This window comes from Canis lupus, chromosome X (assembly GCF_003254725.2).
Source record: "Canis lupus dingo isolate Sandy chromosome X, ASM325472v2, whole genome shotgun sequence".
In the NCBI taxonomy this organism is placed as follows: domain Eukaryota; kingdom Metazoa; phylum Chordata; class Mammalia; order Carnivora; family Canidae; genus Canis; species Canis lupus.
In genome coordinates, this window is record NC_064281.1 from 71312332 (window position 1) to 71335018 (window position 22687).

A 22687-nucleotide genomic window follows, 5' to 3' on the forward strand; every position below is an offset into this window, starting at 1 on the left:
AACAAGCACATGAGAAAATGCTCTGCATCACTTGCCATCAGGGAAATACAAATCAAAACCACAATGAGATACCACCTCACACCAGTGAGAATGGGGAAAATTAACAAGGCAGGAAACCACAAATGTTGGAGAGGATGTGGAGAAAAGGGAACCCTCTTACACTGTTAGTGGGAATATGAACTGGTGCAGCCACTCTGGAAAACTGTGTGGAGGTTCCTCAAAGAGTTAAAAATAGATCTGCCCTACGACCCAGCAATTGCACTGTTGGGGATTTACCCCAAAGATACAGATGCAATGAAACACCGGGACACCTGTACCCCGATGTTTATAGCAGCAATGTCCACAATAGCCAAACTGTGGGAGGAGCCTCGGTGTCCATCAAAAGATGAGTGGATAAAGAAGATGTGGTTTATGTATACAATGGAATATTACTCAGCTATTAGAAATGACAAATACCCACCATTTGCTTCAACGTGGATGGAACTGGAGGGTATTATGCTGAGTGAAGTAAGTCAATCGGAGAAGGACAAACATTATATGTTCTCATTCATTTGGGGAATATAAATAATAGTGAAAGGGAATATAAGGGAAGGGAGAAGAAATGTGTGGGAAATATCAGAAAGGGAGACAGAACGTAAAGACTCCTAACTCTGGGAAATGAACTAGGGGTGGTAGAAGGGGAGGAGGGCGGGGGGTGGGAGTGAATGGGTGATGGGCACTGGGGGTTATTCTGTATGTTAGTAAATTGAACACCAATAAAAATAAATTTAAAAAAATGCTTGGTTCTCAGATAAACTAGTTAATATATTATGTTAGACCATGATCAGAATAGTTTATTCAAATATCTTAATGTATTGATATGTCACAGCCAATTGTGAGATATAAGTAATATGGTGGATTAAAAAGTTCTAAAGTTTAAAAGATTTGTTTCAAAAACAAAATCAGAGCAGGTTCAAGAACAGCCCTATAATATCAGCACTTTTTCTTTTCTGCACTTGGATAGGCTTTTTTGAGTGGGCAAGAATTACAGATGGTGCACCAAGAATTGCAGAAATCCTGATACATTATGGGGGTCATGTCATGTACATGAATATCATTAGACATATGCATTGCAGTGGAAAGAAGGTTAGGAACCCTTGCATTAAAAATCCTGAAGAGCTTGAGAGAAGATACGAAATAAATCAATTTCAACTTGATAGTAGAGTTTAGAAAAATGTGGTGAGAGAAGCCCTGGGCAGGCTGTCGGGGAGGTGTGGGTGAGAAGCTATATTCCGAACAAGGAGGAGAGAACCAGAACAGGTCCCTGGAGAGAGAGGGCTGCTGGAGATCTGAGATACTGAAATAGGGGGAAAAAGGCAAGGAATGGAAGAGAAGTTTCACATATCTCATCATTTAACCCAGGACAAGCCCTGTTTGCGCAAACTTGTTATCATATGTATAAGATTTTTTTCATCAGGACAAACTTTCATGTAATGAGATTCCACCTGTCTCATTATCAAGTTAATCAAAGCATTCATGGGCCATAAGCACAAACTCACAAACACATCTCCAACATTTGGCAATCTGTATAGCACTTGAAAGAAAACCAATTATGATTCAATACATGTGCCAAGGCCAAATTAGCTCAGATTAGCAACCAAGAGATCATAATAGCCTATTTCTACAGGGAGGTAGATGAATAAGTGCCCACAAAGAGGCTCTAAGTACCTGAATAAGTGTATGTGATATTTTCCATCCTTTATATTTCCAGTTTTGCAGTATTGCCCTTCAAGGAAATGTTTATATTGTTAAAATGAAAAAAAATCTTGCAGATTTTTTCAATTTAGGTATGCTGCTACCAGGTGGTGGTGGTAAAATGGCATAGCCATATAGTCCAAGCAATAAGGCATAAGCTATAAACGTGTGCTTTAGGGAAAAGATTAGCATTCTTCATTCCTATCTTCTGTTAAAATTTTTTATTACAAAAAAGCTTTGCTTAAACTTATAAGGAGGCAATTTGTTTATAGCTTTTAAGATTTTGTTTTTAGTTTTATCTTTTTAAAGAAATTTATACTATGTACAATTTAGTATCAATTTTTCTGATCTTTAATTTTATAACATCATTCTGAATTACAGCCTGTAGTCAAGAAGCCATCTTACAGGTTTGGCTTCAACTTCAGGTATTTATATTGGAGGTCAAAATGATCAGGGTACTTATCTCTCAATGAAGGCCTACTCTTGGATTTTTTGTAGGCAGCCAATTCACCTTGCCTAGCTAGTCAGAAATAAGTTTTTTCTAACTTTGATGCTTACAGAAGCTCTGATTTTTTTCTCTCTAAAATTAACCAAAGAATAAGAAGAGAAAAGCACTTCACTATTTGGAGTAACAGCTTGTCTTCACAATGTTATTTGCAAATAACATTTGCAAGCACTTTCTCTCCTCTCTCTCTCAGTGGGAAAAAAAGAGAAATGTATTCATTCATTATATGATACATCCCAATTTAAGATACTTAAAAAAAGCTAAAACATATATATTAGTAAGAATTTATAGAATAAGATAGTACTTCCATCTTTTTAACTGCTTTGACCAAAACTACAGGTCCCTTCATTTACACAAAAACATCCCTGATTTACATAGCATTTTGCATTTAACTATTTAGTCAAGACAGTGGTCAGAACATTTCCAAAACTTAATTTTTAAAGTTCAGTATTTCATACACAAAACAGAGCATTCTGCATTAAAAATACATTGGTAGAAAAATTTTTTGATTACATCATAATATGTCCAAGTCTTTCTGTTGGATTATGTAAAACTGATATCATTATCATCATTGTCATCAGCACCCCCCACACCATTCTCCATTTCTTTCTTGAGCAATTGGTATCTACCAGGCTCTGTGATAGGTGCTGCCTACTTTTGTTATAACAGAACTTAGCCAAAGATATCCTATTGGTTATTCACAATCCCGGGGAATCAAACATTTCTTAAGCCTTGGTATCTCTGCACTGTCTTCTTTCCTTTTTTTGTGTGTATCTTCTATAAACAATTTCTGTAAAATGATCTCCTTTCTTGATGTGGAATCTGTTACGAGGAACACTTTTTTCACTGTGGCATAGTACGGTGATTAGCATGATGGTGTGATTGTGTACCTGTTTTGGCATTGATCTAAACCATGGATCTTTTACAAGATAGTTTATCCCCAAATAATGGCTTTTGCCATGCAGACATTTGTTTTTCAGAGGTAGTTCTACAAGACACAACACTACAATGATAAAGTACATCCATAACTTTTAGAATGAGTCATTTAGCAGGATGACAGATGTTATCTGGATCTTGTTACCAGAGGTCTTTGTCTTTTGGGTTCTGAAGATCAGACTAAAGCAAAATTAACCTTAGAAAAACCAACTGACCAATTGCTGCAGAACTTTTCAGTCATCAACCTTTGGAAATCTAAGTTCATTATTTTTGTTATTGAAAAGTGTTACAGTGTGGTGTGTTATATTCAGTTTGTTTAAAGTACTTTTTAAAAAGTATCATAGGTAGGATATATTCCTATCTGTCTCATTGCCATAAATTGCAATCTTTGAAGGCAACCTGTTGAAACAGTACCTGAAGGTACTGTTGAAAGAAGAGAAGCAATACAAGTCAAGAATCCAATCTGAATTAGTTCAGCAAATGCACTCCTTTCCACCCTCCTCACTACCCTCCATCTTCCAACTCTTGCTCTGTCTACCTAGAGGTAGGGATAAAATTGGATATATGATTAAACTTTTGAAAGATTTTCTATATATCAGTGTACTTATGGAAACCAATACCTTGTAGGTCCATGAATATAACACCCAGTCATATCAGTTATTCACTCTCACATAGATAAATGGAATATAGCCAATGGGTGCAAAGTGCACAGTGGACTGTGTTTGAAATATTATTGTTGTGAATTCTCCAAGCCTTTTATGAAATAACAACTCTTTTAAAACAAGTATAGTAATATACTTCAAAGATTAGCGTGGCATTCATGATTTCTTTCAAAACAGACCACTATTACTATAGATGCTTTTTAGAAATTCCATGAAAAATAGTTTACTTCTGGGGCATCTGGGTGGCTCAGTGGTTGAGTGTCTGCTTTTGCTTATGTCATGATCCCAGGGTCCTGGGATGGAGTCCCACATCAGGCAGGGAGCCTGCTTCTCCTTCTGCCTATGTCTCTGCCTCTCCCTCTGTGTCTCTCCAGAATAAATAAATAAAATATTTAAAAAAAAGTTTACTTCTACCTGAGGTTAAAGCTTTGTCCTGCTGGTTGTAAGACATGTTGGACATAATATGGTTGATTTCTGGGGCTCTTGCTCAGTACCAGACTCTCTCCTACATAATATATGACAACTCAAATGATTTTGGACAAATAGTGGCAGTACTAGTTCATCTTTTTCACCTTGAATTTTAGGTTTTACTAAAGAAGATGGGGTCAGCTTGGTGGCTAATTATACTTTTTACTGAAATAATCAACCTAATGTCCACAATAGTAACATATAGTGGCACATAATATAGTGAACTCATTTTAATGTGTTATAGTCTACTTTAGAGATCTAGCAAATAGAGTTTATGGGGAAGGCATAAAATAGACCATCGTATGATAAGAAAATAAAAGTTTCACAGCTTTAGAAGCAAAAAACCCATAGAATTACAGAAGACAAAAGTGAGGAGATGCAAAAACATATTGGGCTCTTAACAGATTTACACTTTCCATAGTCTGAAGTAGTGAAGCACAAGAAAAAAAAAAAAAGATATCTATCATCTTAGTACCTAAGTACTTTTGTGATACTTGAGAGTTATTAAGGTAAGTTTGTGGGTTACATTTTGAAAATTATTTAAGATAAAAATAAATTAGAAGCTAATTCAGAAGTATGCAATTAGAGTAACTTTAGCATTTATTGTTGCTTTCCCCCTCCTAACCTATATTGTTTTTTTCATATAGATAGAAAAACTCAATTCAATATGAAAAACATTTAATTCTGTGTAGTATTATTTATATAAAGAGACGATTTGGCCACCTTTTGTTACTCAGTTATTTTCTTACTATGCACAGCCTCTATAAAGATAAGATGGTAGATATTACCATAGCAGATTGGGGTTTGCAGAAATTTTTTACAGAAGGGAAAAATGGGTTTGGAATTTAGGAAAATCAATGATGTTTACAAAAAAACACAAGAATGGCAAGTAGATTTCAAATGAAGAATGGCAGATTAGGAAAATATTAGCCTATGATTTCTCCTAAAAATTATAGGTATATTTCAAAAGGCATAAACTTACAATAAAAAGTAAACATGAAAGGTACCAGAGGAGTAAAATTTTGTATGTTGGAAAGCTTATAAACAAGTACTACCTGATTTTGAAACCCCAAGAAAGCCTATTCCTAAACTGAAAATGGGGAAGAGAAACAGTTCAATTCCAATTGCCAAACTTTACATTAAGAAACAGATTTACCAAGTGTTCTTTTCTTCTCAATGTACTGAAGAACCAGCCTTCCCATATCTTGACAGAAGGTTGAGAATTTATTGTGTGTAGAGCATAAATAGAGGCTCTGGGTAGGGAACACCAATCATAATTGAGGATTGGGTACTGTGCTGAAAATAGGAGAATTCATTGAATATTGGGATCCCCAGTACTCTTCCCCTTCCTTATCTCTCATAAACATTATTATCTAGGCAGAAAATCTGAAGGTTTTATTTTTCTTGGTAAATCTAACCAATATAATAGAAAAGACCGAAAAACTCTGAAATCAGGGATTCTGCAAAGAAATGACTCAACCAGAAAACCCTACAATAAAACATGCAGGCTTTTTTAGTTTCTCATTCTACAATATGAAGATAGCCAAGGATGACCAGACACTTGAGGAAAATCTCTAATATGAATGACAAAGACCAAAACAACAAATAAGCACGTACACAAAAATTAAACAAAAGGAATTGTGGAGAAATAAACTACACAGTGCAATATATAATATAAAAAAAATTTCATGAAACAGTAAGTTTTATACACATACACACACACCATTCAGGGAATAAGGAGACATTTCAGAAATTTAAAAATATAGCAGAAATAAAAACACTAAAAATGATAGAATGGTTTAAAAACAGTCATTGGAAATTTTTCAGAATGCAGAGTAAAAAGACAAAATAATAAGAAAGGGAGAGAAAGGTAAGAAATCAGAGGATCATTATAGGAACTCCAACATTTGAATATTAAGAAGTTTCAGGAAAAAAAAAAACAACAGAAAACGTAGTGAAGAATATTAAAGAAATAATTCAAGAAAAGTCCCTACTCCTAAAGAACATCAATATTCATATTGCAAGGGCCCACTGACAAAGTACATCACTATGAAATTTCAGGATACCTGGGACAAAGAGAAAAAATCCTGCAAACTTTCCAAGAGAATGAACCAGATTCAGAATGACAAAAAAAAAAGTTCTCAGTAGCAATATTGAAAGCTAGAAGCTAATGGGACAAGTCTTCAAATTACTAAGAGAAAATTATTTTGAACCTAGAAAGCTATACTCAACCAAACTGTTAATCAAGTGTCAGGTATAAAAAATACATTTTCAAACTTGAAAAATCTCAAAAAAATATCCCCTTTGTGTGGGAGGTACAGGTTTCCACGGAATGAATAAGTAATAGGAATAAAAGGCACAACATAGGGAATATAGTCAGTGATATTTAAGAGCTTTGTATGGTGACAGGTGGTAGTTACATTTGTGGTGAGCATGGCATCATATATAAACTTGTTGAATCACTATGTTGTACACCTGAAACTAATATAATATTGTTTGTCAACTATATTCAAAAATTTTTTAAAATTTCCTTTTCCCATGCACACTTTTCTGGAAAATAACTAGGGCATATCTTCCACCAAAGTGGAGGAGTAAACCAAGGAAGAGGAAGTCTGATAATAAAATTCACATGGACTCCAACTTAGAAGAGAGGCAAAGGGTATTCTCAGAATGATAGTGACAGACAGTCTTGGTATAATCTACTCTAAAGGCTGTAGGACAGGTTTTTTTCACAAGAAAATGAAACTGATAGAATACTTGATATACCTTAATGTATTAAAGGAGTTAAAAATAGAACTACTGGTACAATTGCTGGATCGTAGGGTAGTTCTATTTTTAACTTTTTATATACAATGGAATATTATTCAGCCATCAAAAAGAATGAAATATTGCCATTTACAATGACATGGATGGAGCTAGAGAGTATTATGTTAAGTGAAATAAATCAGAGAAAGACAAATACCATATGATCTCATTCATATGTGGAATTTAAGAAAGAAAACAGATGAACATATAGATAGAAAGGGGGGAAAGAAAAAAAGAAGGAGAGATAGAAATAAGCCATAAATGACTCTTAACAATAAGAACAAACTGAGAGTTCATGGAGGGAGGAGGGTGGGGGATGAGCTAGATGGATGATGGGTATTAAGGAGGGCACTTATGATGAGCATTGGGTGTTTTATGTAAGTGATGAATCATTGAATATTACTCCAGAAACCAATATTGCACTATATGTTAACAAAATTTAAATAAAAAAAAATCAGTTTTCTGAAGCATTCAAGCTGTATAAATTAACAAAACCCTATGACAGTTTATCATCAAGGGATGAAACCTCTCCCTCCAACCTACCCACAATCTACAATCCTATTCTGGGAAACCATAGCATATTTTTAAAAATCAACTAGAGTTGCTAATCAAGAAAGCAGCCAGCAATGTTGAGGGTCTGCCACTCAGACCCTCTCTAACCTATGATAAATAGGTTAGATTTGTGATGTTTCTGGTCAGCTTTAGTGCTGCATTAATTAGAAATTCTTTTCTTGATTTTTCTTCAGTCCTACTAGTACCCCAAAAAAGAGAAGTGAAAATTTGCAGAAAAGAGAAAGTGACCATTTGCAGTTGAGCTAACAGGCACCACAATGCATTTGAAATAGCAATTTTCTAGAGAATTGTCAGGTATAGACTGTAAGGGTGACTGAAAAAAATTCACATGGGAAAATGAAGGAAAACAGAAAAAAAATCTTTTTCCTTTCCTCTCCCCTTCTTGTCAAATCCATATAATAAAGAAAATAGACTTTCTTTATCCTTATCATTTTTGTGTGTATTTGAAATAGATTTTGTCTAAATCCCATATACATTTTTGTGATCATTTTAATATTTTATGTCTGTACATTGAGTGATTTTAGTACTTAAGAGAGACTAAGAAAAGTTTAGAGGTCCTAAAGGAGAACCAAGAAGATGAGTAAAAAGTCAAAATGGTAAAGCTAGAGAAAAACGACAGAAGGGCAACTGAACATTGGCCTTTAAAGAAACAATCAACTTGGGAATAGTGCACATGAGGGACAGAGAACCTATTGGGGAGATTTCTGATCAGTGAAGGTCGTCAGCATTTGGAATACTCTACTACAGAGATTATAGAATTTCCTTTTTTAATAGCCTTTTGCAATAGGATAAATGTATATATATTTTTATTTTTATTTACCCACGACAGACACAGAGAGAAAGAGAGAGGCAGAGACACAGGCCGAGGGAGAAGCAGGCTCCATGCAGGGAGCCTGACGTGGGACTTGATCCCGGGTCTCCAGGATCACACCCTGGGCCGAAGGCAGCGCTAAATCACTGGGCCACCAGGGCTGCCCTAAATGTGTATTTTATAGAAGATTTTATATGGCTTTTAAAAATTTAGGGAAATTAATTATATGGCCTTTTTAAAGGTCTTTTTCAGCTATAGGAGTCTCTAATCATTTCCCCATTTGAAACTACTTATTGAATACCTGTGATAGGCCAAACATGGTGCTGGGTTTTGGAAAGACAGCAGAGAACAAGAAAAAAACATCTCCACGTTACTGGAGTTTATTAAATGTTTTCCCATGGCTTATGAAGGAGCTGGGCTAAGTAATCTCTAATCTTTCAGCTTGAACATTTAAGAATAAATTGGCCAGACCATTTCTTGCCAGTGGCAGAGGGATAATAACTTAGAAAAAGCCAGTTCTATGGCTAACCTATAGGTAGATTTTATTAATTGTAATTTCTAAATCTCTTGATTTTTTTTCCAAAAAGTCAATGTTTGGGAAATTGGCCATTGTAAAATCTTTTCAGATATAACATTTAGAAATCTAAAAGGACTTTATGATTTGAAAGCACTTAATAATCATGGATTTATCCTATAAACCTGGAAGTATGTATGTGTCCCTTAGGAGCCACTGACAATTATTTCTCAAAATCATCTCATCAATGCTGGAATACCTGCATAAAGCAGACTTCTTAGAGTTATGGCAAATGGAAATTTCATCACATTGCTCTTCAACCTCCTGCTTCCATTTTGTAAAAGACAAGATGCTATTTAAAACTGTTCTTCAAAAAGGATGAAGGCAGACCAAATTGGTAACAATCAGCTCAAGTAACTCTGGAAAGCAAGGCAGGATATGATCTATTAAGTCAGGCAGATCTCCATAATGTCATCTCCAGAGCAGAATTTTCAGGATTTCAGGCCATCTTTATGGTCTGCTCTGATAAGGCTTTTCCCTTCTTTTCCCTCACTGAAAACAGGGGGTAGATCAATGTGAAACATACCCAGCCACTAAGATGTCTTAGGAGACTTGATGGTGGGGACCTGGGAGAGAAGCCAAGGTTCCCTGGTTCTATTTCTTTTTTTTTTTTTAAGATTTTATTTATTTTTTCATGAGAGACACACAGAAAAAAGCAGTAACATAGGCAGAGGGAGAAGCAGGCTCCCTGCAGTGAGCCTGATGTGGGACTCAATTCCAGGACCCCGGGATCATGACCTGAGCCAAAGGCAGATGCTCAACCAACGAGCCACCCAGGTGTCCCTGCCAGGTTCTATTTCTCACAGAATTTGTTGCATCCCACACAGAGGCATTATGATATAAGAAAGATGGGGCTGTCCCTCAAAAATATCCTCTTCCAGGGAATGCTTACGCAGTATAAACTACTCTCGGGTAAACAAATACTATCCTGCCCTCCCTTTTTCCCAATTCAAAACAATAAAAACAGTAATAATTGTTAAAGTTTTGTCTCCATTCTACAGAGTAAAAAACCGCAGAGAAACCAGTTTACTAGGAAGTATTCAGGGAGGGGAGGCAGAGAACCCCACCCTTGCACATAAAGTACCCTACAGTAGTGAGTAAAAGCCTATTTACTTAGGAGCCAAATTGCTTGGGTTCAATTCTCAGCTGTCACTTATTATTGTGTCGCCTGGGAACAGATACCTAATCTCCTAATGCCACAGTTTCATTTTTATTTTTTTTATTTTATCATTATTTATTTATTTATGTATTTTAATATCTTATTTAAATCCAATTTGCCAACATATAGTATAACACCCAATGCTCATCTCATGGTGTGCCCTCCTTAGTGCCCACCACCCAGTGACTCCATCTCTCCACCCTCCTCCCCTTCTGCAACCATTTGTTTGTTTCCCAGAGTTAGGAGTCTCTCATGGTTTGTCTCCCTCTCTAATTCTTCCCACCCAGTTTCCCTCCTTTCCTTTATATAGTCCCTTTCACTATTTCTTATATTCCACATATGAGTGAGACCATATGATAATTGTCTTTCTCCGATTGACTTATTTCACTCAGCATAATACCCTCCAGTTCTATCCATGGTTCCATCCAGCCAACTGATGGATGAGTAATATTCCATTGTGTGTGTGTGTATATATATATATATATATATCACATCTTTATCCATTCATCTGTCAAAAGACATCATGGCTCTTTCCATAGTTTGGCTATTGTGGACATTGCTGCTATGAACATTGGGGTGCAGGTGTCCCATTGCTTCACTACATCTGTATCTTTGGGGTAAATACCTAGTAATGCAATTGCTGGGTCATAGGGTAGCTCTATTGTTAACTTCTTGAGGAACCTCCACACTGTTTTCCAGAGTGGGTGTACCTGTTTCCTCATTTATAAAGCAACGATAATAATTGTATATTATAAACTTAATTGCCTACTCCCTGCCCTATATTCATATATTGACGTTCTAACACCCAGTACTTCAGAATGTAACTAACTTCATTTGGAAAAAAAGACCTTGAAAGAAATGATTAAGTTAAAATGAGGCCATTAGAGTGGGGTCCTAACACATGTGCAGAGAGACCATGTGAACAGGCAGTAGAAATGCAGTCCTTGGCAAGCCAAGGAGAGAGGCCTCAGAGGAAACTCACCCTGCCAATACCTTGAACTTGAACTTTAGTCTCTAGAACTTTGAGAAAATTAATTTCTGTTGTTTAAGCTATCCACTCTGTGATATTGTTATGGCAGTCCTAACAAACTAATACATAGTACTTATCCTTGTAAGATTGCTATGAAAATTTAATTAGTTAATTCATATAAAACCCCCCCAAATGAAAGCTGGCACATAATAACACTGTAGTTAGCCATTAAGTGGAACAACAAAAAGGGACAATCTTTGCAATGTATAGTGTGATTTAAAACCATCAGCCCAGTGGCCCCTAACCTTACTTGAGATAAGGAGTCCAGGCTCCTCCTGTTCGTTTTGCTAAAGATATGGATGAAAGTAGACCCCACATTATGTCCTGCAGGGGATTTCAGATTCTAGGGTCCCTAATGGTAATGTTATGACTGGCTCTCTGGTAGGCATAGGAAAGCATGTTCAGCATTCCCCTTTAGAGCAGGTTATTTCACCAAGAAGTTTCATTTTTTTGTTTATTCCTGTGAATATCAGTTTAACTTTATTATGCACCATCACAACCTATCAATTTGTAATAACACAAATTTTATAGATTCTATATATCAGATGCTGCTGAATATAAAAATGTAATGATTTCAGCATATGCAAATTAATTTTTCCTAACTCTATTAGATTAAAAATGTACTAGGCTAAGAAAAAAATAGATTAGAGTTTTACAGGAGAGTATCCATTTTAATTAATGAGTATTGCTTATTATTCAGGAGCGAGTGATGGAGCACACTTTCAATTAACTTAATGAAGATGCTTTATACCTATAGTATTTAGTATCACTGATCCCCTATTTTAATGCTTTGTTCCTGGAGACCATTAAAATGATTGTTTTGGGGGATCCCTGGGTGGCGCAGCAGTTTGGCACCTGCCTCTGGCCCAGGGTGCGATCCTGGAGACCCGGGATCAAATCCCACGTCGGGCTCCCGGTGCATGGAGCCTGCTTCTCCCTCTGCCTGTGTCTCTGCCTCTCTCTCTCTCTCTCTCTCTCTGTGTGTGACTATCATAAAAAAAAAAAATGATTTTTTTGTACCTTTATAGAAGTGAGAAAATGAGATAGGAAGTCCTATTCTGATGTGAACAGCATAAAATGGTTGCCTGTCCCCAAACATCCCCAGTCTTCAGCCTATCAAATTATTTCAAAGATAGCATTCCTAGAACTCTCTACTGCAAATAGATAATCTGGACAAGTTTTCATTGAGTTTCATTATCTAGTTTTCATTATCATTTCACCTATCTAAATATCAATTTCCCTAACTAAAAAATAAACATAATACTCCCCATCCCAATTCATTTACAAGGACAAGGGTTGTTTACAAGGACAAAGTGAAATCAAGGATAATCACACACTAATCTTTGTTGGGCACTTAAGTATTAAACTTTCTAATTCTCTGCATATGTTACCTCACTTAAATCCTCAAAAAATAACACCATGAGGTAGATACCATTATTATACTACTTTATATAACCCATTTTTTACAAAGGAATAAACTGATACTTAAATAAGTTAACTAACTTGCCTGAGGTTCACACAGCTAGCAAAGAGCATAGCTCCAGGACTAGAATTCAATTCTCAGCTCCAAAGGTTAACTCCTGAGAGTCTTCTGGACATCTCTAATCTAAAGTAATGAGCACCCTGCACAGGTCATTCTCTGTCACATCACTCATCATTTTTGTTTTATTTTCTTTATAGTGCTCATCATCATCTAAAATTCATATTCATTTGTTTTCTTTGTTTCTTTTCCCCCAATGGAATGTAAACTCTATGAGATTAAGGAGCTTGCCTGTCTTGTGTACCACTGTTTTCCCAGTGTCTAGAACAGTGACTGGCACAGAACAGGATGAAATATTTGTTGAACAAATTGATACTTGTCTGGGCATGAAGCTCCATGTTAAACTGGAAAAGTTTAGTTAACTGAAGTTATTGTAATCATTACCTGAGCTTGGTTAGTTAATCACAGTAGCTGGGCCTGTGAAAACCTAGGGAATGTTTTCATTGGTGAAAGAGGTTGGACATCCTACCCTAGTGAATAATCCAAGTAGGATTTTGCAGTCAGGCAAGAGGGCTCCTGAGAAGTATTGAAAATAAATATTTCACTATATTTCAATTTTAACTATGATACATTCAAAACACCCTGAGAAATCCTTTTATTCTGGCGAGAAACATGATTATGGGACAAATCAACCTCTCTGAACCTCAGAAATCACTTAATTAGGGGAAAATATCTGCCCTGCTGAACTTCACAGAATCAGTAAGAAGGTCAAATGAGACAATGCATATGAAAATGCTTTGTAAAATTTAAAGTCCTATGATACAAGGGTAAGGTGGTATTAGGATGTTAATTTGATCTACTTCAGTTTCCATTTCAAATGGATAGCATACGATTTATTTCCTGGAAAGTCTTTCCATAATAATATGATTATAAAAACTCTTCAAATGACATTGGCTTCTTGCATCAAACTCAAGAAACATTGGTCTTTGCAAACATGCAAGTGTGAGAGACTTAACTATAGTGGTCTCTGTGGAGGGAAACTAAGAAGACTGTGAGGTGGTTAATCCAGGGTGGACGGCAGATTTACTTTTCATTGTACACTGTTTGTACCATTAGAGATTTTTCTAAATTAACCACTTACAAAATATCTAAAAGGAAATATATGAAACAAAGAAGCAACAAGTTTATATATTGGCATGATTATAGTTATCTAAACTAAGAAGCTTTCAACTGGGGGGAGGGCAAGATGGCGGAAGAGTAGGGTCCCCCAAATCACCTGTCTCCACCAAATTACCTAGATAACCTTCAAATCATCCTGAAAATCTATGAATTCGGCCTGAGATTTAAAGAGAGAACAGTTGGAATGCTACAGTGAGAAGAGTTCACGCTTCTATCAAGGTAGGAAGACGGGGAAAAAGAAATAAAGAAACAAAAGGCATCCAAGGGGGAGGGGCTCCACGAGGAGCCGGGCTAAGGTCAGGGCGAGTGTCCCCAGGACAGGAGAGCCCGGTCCCGGAGAAGCAGGAGCTGCACCAACCTTCCAGGGCAGAAAGGTGCCCGCAGGGAGTCAGAGCAGGACCCCAGGAGGGCGGGGATGCCCTCGGGCTCCCGGGGACACTAACAGAGCAACTGCGTGCCCAGGAGAGTGCGCCGAGCTCCCTAAAGGGCTGCAGCGTGCACGCATTGACCCAGGAGCAGCTTAGAGCGGCTCGGGCGGGGGCTCTGCAGAGAGGCGGCTGCGCGGCCTGGAGCCTGAATCCAACAGCACGGGCCCGGGAGCACTGGGCGCCGAGAAACAGCCCAGGATCCGACCTCCCCCCACAGACAGGCAGGGGTCGGGAGGGCCCAGGACAACAAGGATGCTCCTGCCCGAAGCTGAGCAGATCAGCGGCCCCTCCCCAGAGCATCCAGGCCCCTGCAGACTGAGAGCTCCATAGTTACTGCGGGAGCTGACTACAGGGCTCCAGAGCTGGCCGCGGCCACTGTGGTTGTTCCTCCTGGGCCCTCACGGGGTAAACAACCCCCACTGAGCCCTGCACCAGGCAGGGGGCAGAGCAGCTCCCCCAAGTGCTAACACCTGAACATCAGCACAACAGGCCCCTCCCCCAAAAGACCAACTAGACGGACAAGTTCCAGGGGAAGTCAAGGGACTTAAAGTATACAGAAACAGAAGATACTCCCCCGTGTTTTTTTGTTTGTTTGTTTGTTTTGTTTGCCTTTTTTTTTTTTTTGCATGCTTTTTTATTTCGGTTTGCTTCCCCCACCCTTTTTTCCCTTTCTTTCTTTTTCTTTCTCTTCTCTCTTTTTTCTTTTCTTCTTCATTTTCTTATTTCTTTTTCTCTTTTCTTTCCTTCATTCTGTCCTCTATTTTTCTCCTTTTCCCAATACAACTTGTTTTTGGCCGCTCCGCACTGAGCAAAATGACTAGAAGGAAAACCTCACCTCAAAAGAAAGAATCAGAAACAGTCCTCTCTCCCACAGAGGTACAAAAAGTGGATTACAATTCAATGTCAGAAAGCCAATTCAGAAGCACTATTATACAGCTACTGGTGGCTCTAGAAAAAAAGCATAAAGGACTCAAGAGATTTCATGACTGCAGAATTTAGATCCAATCAGGCATAAATTAAAAATCAATTGCATGAGATGCAATCCAAACTAGAAGTCCTAACGACGAGGGTTAGCAAGGTGGAAGAACGAGTGAGTGACATAGAAGACAAGTTGATGGCAAAGAGGGAAACTGAGGAAAAAAGAGAAACAATTAAAAGACCATGAAGATAGATTAAGGCAAATAAACGACAGCCTGAGGAAGAAAAACCTATTTAATTCAGGTTCCCGAGGGCACCAAAAGGGCCAGAGGGCCAGAACATGTATTTGAACAAATCATAGCTGAAAACTTTCCTAATCTGGGAAGGGAAACAGGCATTCAGATCCAGGAGATAGAAAGATCCCCCCCCCCCCTAAAATCAACAAAATAATGAAACCAGAAGGAGGAATCAAATATCTCCTTGAGAAACTAACCTAATATTTATACAGGGGGATATATATAATATATTATACATATAATAATATGATTAGATTTATATCTTCTTAAAAGAATATTAGCAATTGATGTATAGAAACCCAGGAGAAGAGACAGAGTAAAGTCAGGTTGCCCAGTTAGGATAAAATCCACTTCATTCCTTCCCCATATTTTAATTTGTAGAGCATTGTGCAGTGTAATAAATACTATCTATAAGTCAGTAATTTATTTGATCCTTTCAATTAGTCAGGAAAGCCTGGTGTGCTTCAGTAACAACACCACCAACAACAACAAAACCAGAACTACCCTATGATCCAACTATTGTACTTTTGTAAATTGGGTATTTACTAAAAAAATACATAAACATTAATACAAAAGTGTTTATAGCAGCATTATTTACAAAAGCCAAATTATAAAAGCAGCCCAAGTATCCATCAGTAGGTGAATAAAGAAGAAATGATGTATGTATGCAATGGAATATTATTCCACCATAGAAAGAAATGAAATCTTGTCATTTGCAACAACATGAATGGAGCTAGGATTTATCATGCTAAGTGAAAGAGGTGAGGTTTTCCTTCTAGTTATTTTGCTCAGTGCAGAATGGCCAAAAACAAGTTGTATTGGGAAAAGGAGAAAAAGAGAAAGAAGGAAAGAAAAGAGAAAAAGAAAAAAGAAAAAAGGAAGAAAAAAAAGAATAAGAGAAAGAGAAAGAAAAAGAATGAAAGGGAAAAAGGGTGGGGGAAGCAAACAGAAATCAAAAAGAAAAAAAAAAAACAACAACACGGGGGAGTATCTTCTGATTCTGTATACTTTAAGTCCCTTGACTTCCCCTGGAACTTGTCCGTCGAGCTGGTCTTCTGGGGGAGGGGCCTGTTGTGCTGATTTTCAGGTGTTAGCACTTGGGGGAGCTCCTCTGTCCCCTGCCTGGTGCAGGGCTCAGTGGGGGTTGTTTACCCCGTGAGGCCCCAGGAGCAACAGCCCTAGTGGTGGCGGCAGCTCTGGAAACCTGGATTCAGCTCCCGCAGGAACTCCGGAGCTCTCGTCTGCAGGGCCTGGAGGCTCCGGGCCGGGCCGCTGATCTGCTCAGCTGGGGCAGGAGCGTCCTTGCTGTCCTGGGCCCTCCCGGCCTCTGCCTGTCCAGGGGGGAGGCCGGATTCCGGGCTGTGTCCCCGGCGCCCTGTGCTCCCGGCCCTGCGTTGTTGGATTCGTGCTCCCGGCCGCGTAGCCGCCTCCGCGGAGCCGTTGCCCGAGTCCCTCCGAGCTGCTCTGGGTCCCGTCGTGCGCGCTGCAGTCTTTTGTTTTTGTTTTTGTTTTTTTTTGTTTTTTTTTTTTTTAGGGAGCTCGGCCGCGGGGTGTGGCGCACTCTCCTGGGTGCGCAGGTGTCTGTTAGTGTCCCAGGGAGCCTGAGGGCATCCCCGCCCTCCTGGGGTCCTGCTCTAACTCCCTGCGAGCCCCTTTCTCCCCAGGAAGGTTGTTGCAGCTCCTGCTTCTCCGGGACGGAGCTTTCCTGTCCTGGGGACACTCGCCCCGGCTTTAGCCCGGCTCCTCGCGGGGCCCCTCCCCCTTGGATGCCTTTTGTTTCTTTCTTTCTTTTCCCCGTCTTCCTACCTTGATAGAAGCGCGAACTCTTCTCACTGTAGCGTTCCAGCTGGTCTCTTTTTAAATCTCAGGCTGAATTCGTAGATTTTCAGGATGATTTGAGGGTTATCTAGGTAATTTGGTGGAAACAGGTGATTTGGGGACCCTACTCTTCAGCCATCTTGCCCCTCCCCGAGGCTGGGCTTTAAATGAAAACTGTAAGCACCCTTTTTTTTTTTGCTGAAAATGCAAATATTATTGACAAAGAGCCTAAAGTTCTTAAATTTAGCAGGTGGGAGTAAGCGGCAGAGAACCAGTTCATTGCCATTAAATGGGTTCATCTGTACTTGGCAGCTACTAAGGCTGGAGAAAATTCAAAGATGGGAAACATTTCTTTGTAGCTTTCTCTCTGATTTGAGGGCAGGGTCTGTGTATAAGTATCTTTTATATCCTTTGTGGTGCCTTATCACACAGCATGGCTCAGAGTGGTCACTCAACAAGTAAATGAATGGAGTATAACATACAAGGCAGAGTTGGATATTCCAGGAGAGAGAATTGGGCCATGTTACCTATGCTCTCCAGACATAACAACTGAGGGGTGTGGGCAAAGTGATGGTGAGAAAATACTTCAGGAGGTCAAAGCAAGATAAACCTGAAGATAAAAATGCAGTTCCATGTTGCCACTGACTACTAATATATGTGCTCATGACTAAACTGGATTTAATACTCATGGGACAATGTTCAATGTACTATATGGAATGTGAAGAAAAGTATAGGCCTTCTTGGGGAGTCACTGTCACCTTGGGTTCCTTGAAGCATTCTTTTTCCATTTGACCCACTCTTCCCTCCTGGTGCATTTTCTCCCATCCTGTGGAAGAAACTACTGTTTGCACTGCTTCATCAGCCATGAGAATAGCTTGGTGACCTGAAGAACTCTCTCTGATCTAGTCTCTCCACTCCTCAGAGGAGGATAATTGCATTTCAAAGGGCAGTCATGGAAGCAACTTGGCATGCTAGGATAGAATCAGTGAGAACAGCCATCAAGGATGAGACTGTGCAGGAAGAGCTGAATTTTTGTTATGGTTTTGTGCACCTGCTAGCAACTACTTATTCACCTGTTCATTGGTATGTTGGCTGGATTTTTTTAAAAATGAGACTCTCACTAGGTGTATTTAGCAAATGATGTGTAGAAGCTATTTATTCTCTGTCTTCCATGGACTGTCAGGCTCTCCTCAAATTATCCATACCTTTGCTGTTCCCATTCTCATTTCTTGCCACCTGGTGTCCTGTCAGGACATTTTTTTTTTTACTGTAATGGTTTTTATCTGCATAGATGTGCCTGGCAGAATTACCTCTCTCAGCACAGCTATGCTTAGAGATAATGACATAAACATTTGGGCAATGGACTGCAGGACCATAGCCCTGGGATTGAGTGCCATGCACAGTGCCTGCTCACATGCAGTTCATCTGTTGCAGGGCATACCTGGGACAGTCTTCAGCATTAGTTGTCCTGCACAAGTGGCCCTCTTAACTACATTACCATATGCTACACAAAGACAATGTAGTGTAGATTTTAGGAGCATGGACTATAGTGTCAGACGGACTCCAAATTAGAGTTCTATCCCTTATTACCTCTGATACCTTGGCAAGTCACTTAACTTCCCTCAGCTTGTTTCCCTGTTGATATCATAGGAGGAAATAACAATGTCTACCCTCCTCAACTGTTATGGGGACTAAATTAGATAATCAGGTAAAACAATTGGCATGGTGGCTGGCAAATAAGAAGTGCTCTACAAATATTAACTCTCATTTTAAAATTCATGGAAGTGTTTTTAGATCTTTTGGGATTTCTTTTCTGTTGCCTCTAGTCTGTGTTCCGCATTTGGTCTTCTCGGCATAGGTCTCTGGGGGATGGAGCGTTTCAAACAGAGGTTTGGGAAAAGTGAGGCAAAGCTAATGGAACCTACTTTGAAGCCTGAAATAAACCTCCCAAGTTGGAGGCATGACATTGAGGGATTAGGCTGCTTACAAGCTAGGAAATGATGGTCTCTAGACTCTACCAGCATCTCCTATAGTCTGAGTACTCTGTTCTGCCTAAGGCCTGCCCTGACTGTTCAGGCAGCTGCCCAGACTGTATTTGTTTGTCTAACTGCCATATCCCGAGGCACTCAGATGCTTGTGTTAGTCTTGAAGCTGTTTTAGTATTTACTAGCTTGAAAAAAATCCTTGGAATTTAAATATGAAAACCATGATCCAAATCAGCCATTCAAAATTCAGGAAGCATCAAACATAACTGTACCTAAACAAACATTTAAAAGTTAAGGTAGCAATAGAAAATTCTACAGAATTATCCAATTAACACTGGTAGCAAACTGTAATTTCTTACATATCTATAGCATAGTTTTCTTAGAACCATCAATACAATGATTTTAAATGCTGACTTTTGTGGAGAATGGGTTAATGTATCATGACTTCCTTTCTTAGGAATGAAACACAAGCTTTCTTTTATTTTGGTCATTGTTTCTGAAAAACTTATTAAGAATGGATGTTACGGGATTCCTGGGTGGCTCAGCGGTTTGGCGTCTGCCTTTGGCCCAGGGCATGATCCTGGAGTCCCAGGATCAAGTCCCACATCAGGCTCCCTGCATGGAGCCTGCTTCTCCCTCTGCCTGTGTCTCTGCCTCTTTCTGTGTGTCCCTCTCATGAATGGACAAATAAATCTTAAAAAAAAAAAAAAAAAGAATGGATGTTACAAGACAAATAGGTTGATACCTTAACAATTAAGGCTTCACTTTATTTTTAAATCATTTTTTATTATTTTAATTCCAATGCAGCTAACATATGTTATATTAATTTCAAGTGTATAAAGTAGTGGTTCAATGATTCCATATATTACTCAGTGTTCATCAAGATAAGTGGGTGAAATACATAAAGGTTTCACTTTAATACTCAATGATCTAAAAGTTTTCCAGATTCAAAGAAATTTTCTAGATCACTCTTAGATGCCTAAGAGGCTCCAAAGAATGTTTTGCAGTTCACCAAAAACTACAGTAAAAAAAAAAAAAGAAAAGAAAAAAAGAAAGGAAAAGAAAACTGCAGGAATCTGGATGGTCTTTAACAGAAGATGAATCTAAGAGACCCTGGGTCTAGGGTTCGTGCAGTCTGCTCTCAGGAAGTAGGCTAAGTTCAGAGAGAATCTACTTCCACCATCAATCTGATAATGTCTATGTTGATCTACAGTGGCTGCTACACAGCCCTTAAGACTTGTTTAGAATCATGTTACTATAGATCCATTTATAAGAAGTTCAACTTGGTTTTCACTATCACTTGAACTACAGGCCACCCATAAACCTCAGAGAAGCAATATGTTTTATTTTTTTTAAGTGATTTTTTTTAATTTTTTTTTTTTTTATCTACAATAGTCATACAGAGAGAGAGAGAGGCAGAGGGAGAAGGGGGCTCCATGCACCGGGAGCCCGACATGGGATTCGATCCCGGGTCTCCAGGATCGTGCCCCGGGCCAAAGGCAGGCGCCAAACCGCTGCGCCACCCAGGGATCCCGCAATATGCTTTAAATATCACCCAGTTTAAACTTCTGTATTTTATAGACTGGGAAATGCAGAAGGGGGAAAGAGGATATAATTTGTTCAAGGTCACAAAGCTAGTCCACAGAGGGGTCTGGGCTAGAACCCAGACCTTAATCCAGTGCCTTAACTCCCCATTCAATGTCTTCTAAAGTACCCCCCTCCCCCGCAAAGTGAGGTTCTGTAGCCTTACCAGTTAAGACTCCTGCTTATATCTATGCAAACAAAGCATGTTTTAATGGTTTTGAGGAGTATAGAGAGTACTGAACATATTGCAGTGTGGAAATGAAGTCTACTATATTTTTATAAAGTTGCCAATTTTGGTTTTGCACTAAGGATTTGCCTCTGGAACCCTCTCAAGGAGTTTAAATTCTCTACTGTTGTCAATAATTGTGTGTATGCATAAACAGGCAGTACAACTCAATAATGGAGTTAAATATGAGATTAACAGATATCTTGAAATCAATGGGAAATTGTTTTAGCATAAAGAAGAGTTTTTTGTTGTTGAGAACGGCTTCTTTTTCTTGTCTGTTGATGCTTTATTAATTGCAAGGATGGTTAAAAAATGGTATTTTCCTCCAAGGAATGGCATAATCAACACTAAATGAATTTAAGAATATTAATAGAATATTGAGATCCGTATTTTCTTCTCCTCATAACCTTGATATGAACTCCAAGTCCAGTAATGTCTATATCACTGTGATTTTACTAGACCATGGTGCTTGCTTCGGCAGCACATATACTAAAATTGGAATGATACAGAAAAGATTAGCATGGCCCCTGCGCAAGGATTACTAGACCATGACCCTAGAAAAATATCAAAACCAATATGTCTTGTGAAAAAAAAAAAAAGATAGCAAATAGAGAGTAAATAGGCCCTTAGGAAATCAGACATTTCTTAAGCCAGGCATAGAAGAGTAGTGGTTCTTAAACTTTAGTCCAGGACTTGTGAAAACACAGATTGCTGGGCCCCTTTCCCAGAGTTTCTGATCTAAGTTCCCAGGTCCATACCATGAGAGTCACTAGTAAAAATAATTAAAAAAAAAAAAAAAAAAGAACTTCCCCTTTACAGAGTTCCTAGAGAATCACACTGTGCTAAGAGAGCTGATGGCCTGGAGACAAAGGAATGGAGTCTCAGTGTGCAGCGAACCCAAGGCCCATGACCCAGATCACAAACTCAAACAGCGGGTTATAAGCAGGAACCATGCTTTGAGAACGAGTATAGAGACTACAGAGGCAAAGAGCTCCTCAGGGAGCTCCTAGACTAGCAAGGGACATGGTTAAGGAAACAGACGTTTATAATAACAGTGTAAAGTGATATGTTGGTTATAGACTTTAAGGTATGGATGATAATATAAAGATAGCCTGAAAAAATAATAGCTAATGTTTTGAGTGTTTTTAAAATATTATAGTATATATCCTCTAAACTGTGTTAAGTATTTTATATGGATAAACTCATTCACTTCTCAGAAAAATCCTGAAGTAGGCACTATTATTGTTGACAATTTAGAGATGAAGAAATTGAGGCCCAGAGAGGTTAAATAACTTGGCCATATGGTTAATATGGTACAAAGTAGGTTTATAATTCAAGCCCAGTCCTGGGCTCTTAGCCACTGTACTACATTTTTAGTATGATCAATTCCTTTGGGTTGAGAGAGAGCAGGGCAGAGAAAGAAAAAGAGCAAGGGGAGAAAGGTGTTCAGGGAAGGATTTCTAAAGATAGCATGTGAGTTAGGTATTGATGAAAAATTAAAAAAATAGGAAACATT

General features: G+C 38.6%; 1 non-coding gene across 1 annotated transcript; it reads left to right on the forward strand.

The window, feature by feature from the left end:
* The first annotated feature begins 21636 nt into the window (after positions 1-21636).
* Positions 21637-21746, forward strand: LOC112649583 (U6 spliceosomal RNA). The gene has a single exon (XR_003129645.1). It is a non-coding gene; the product is annotated as a U6 spliceosomal RNA (small nuclear RNA).
* The last annotated feature ends 941 nt before the right edge of the window (positions 21747-22687 follow it).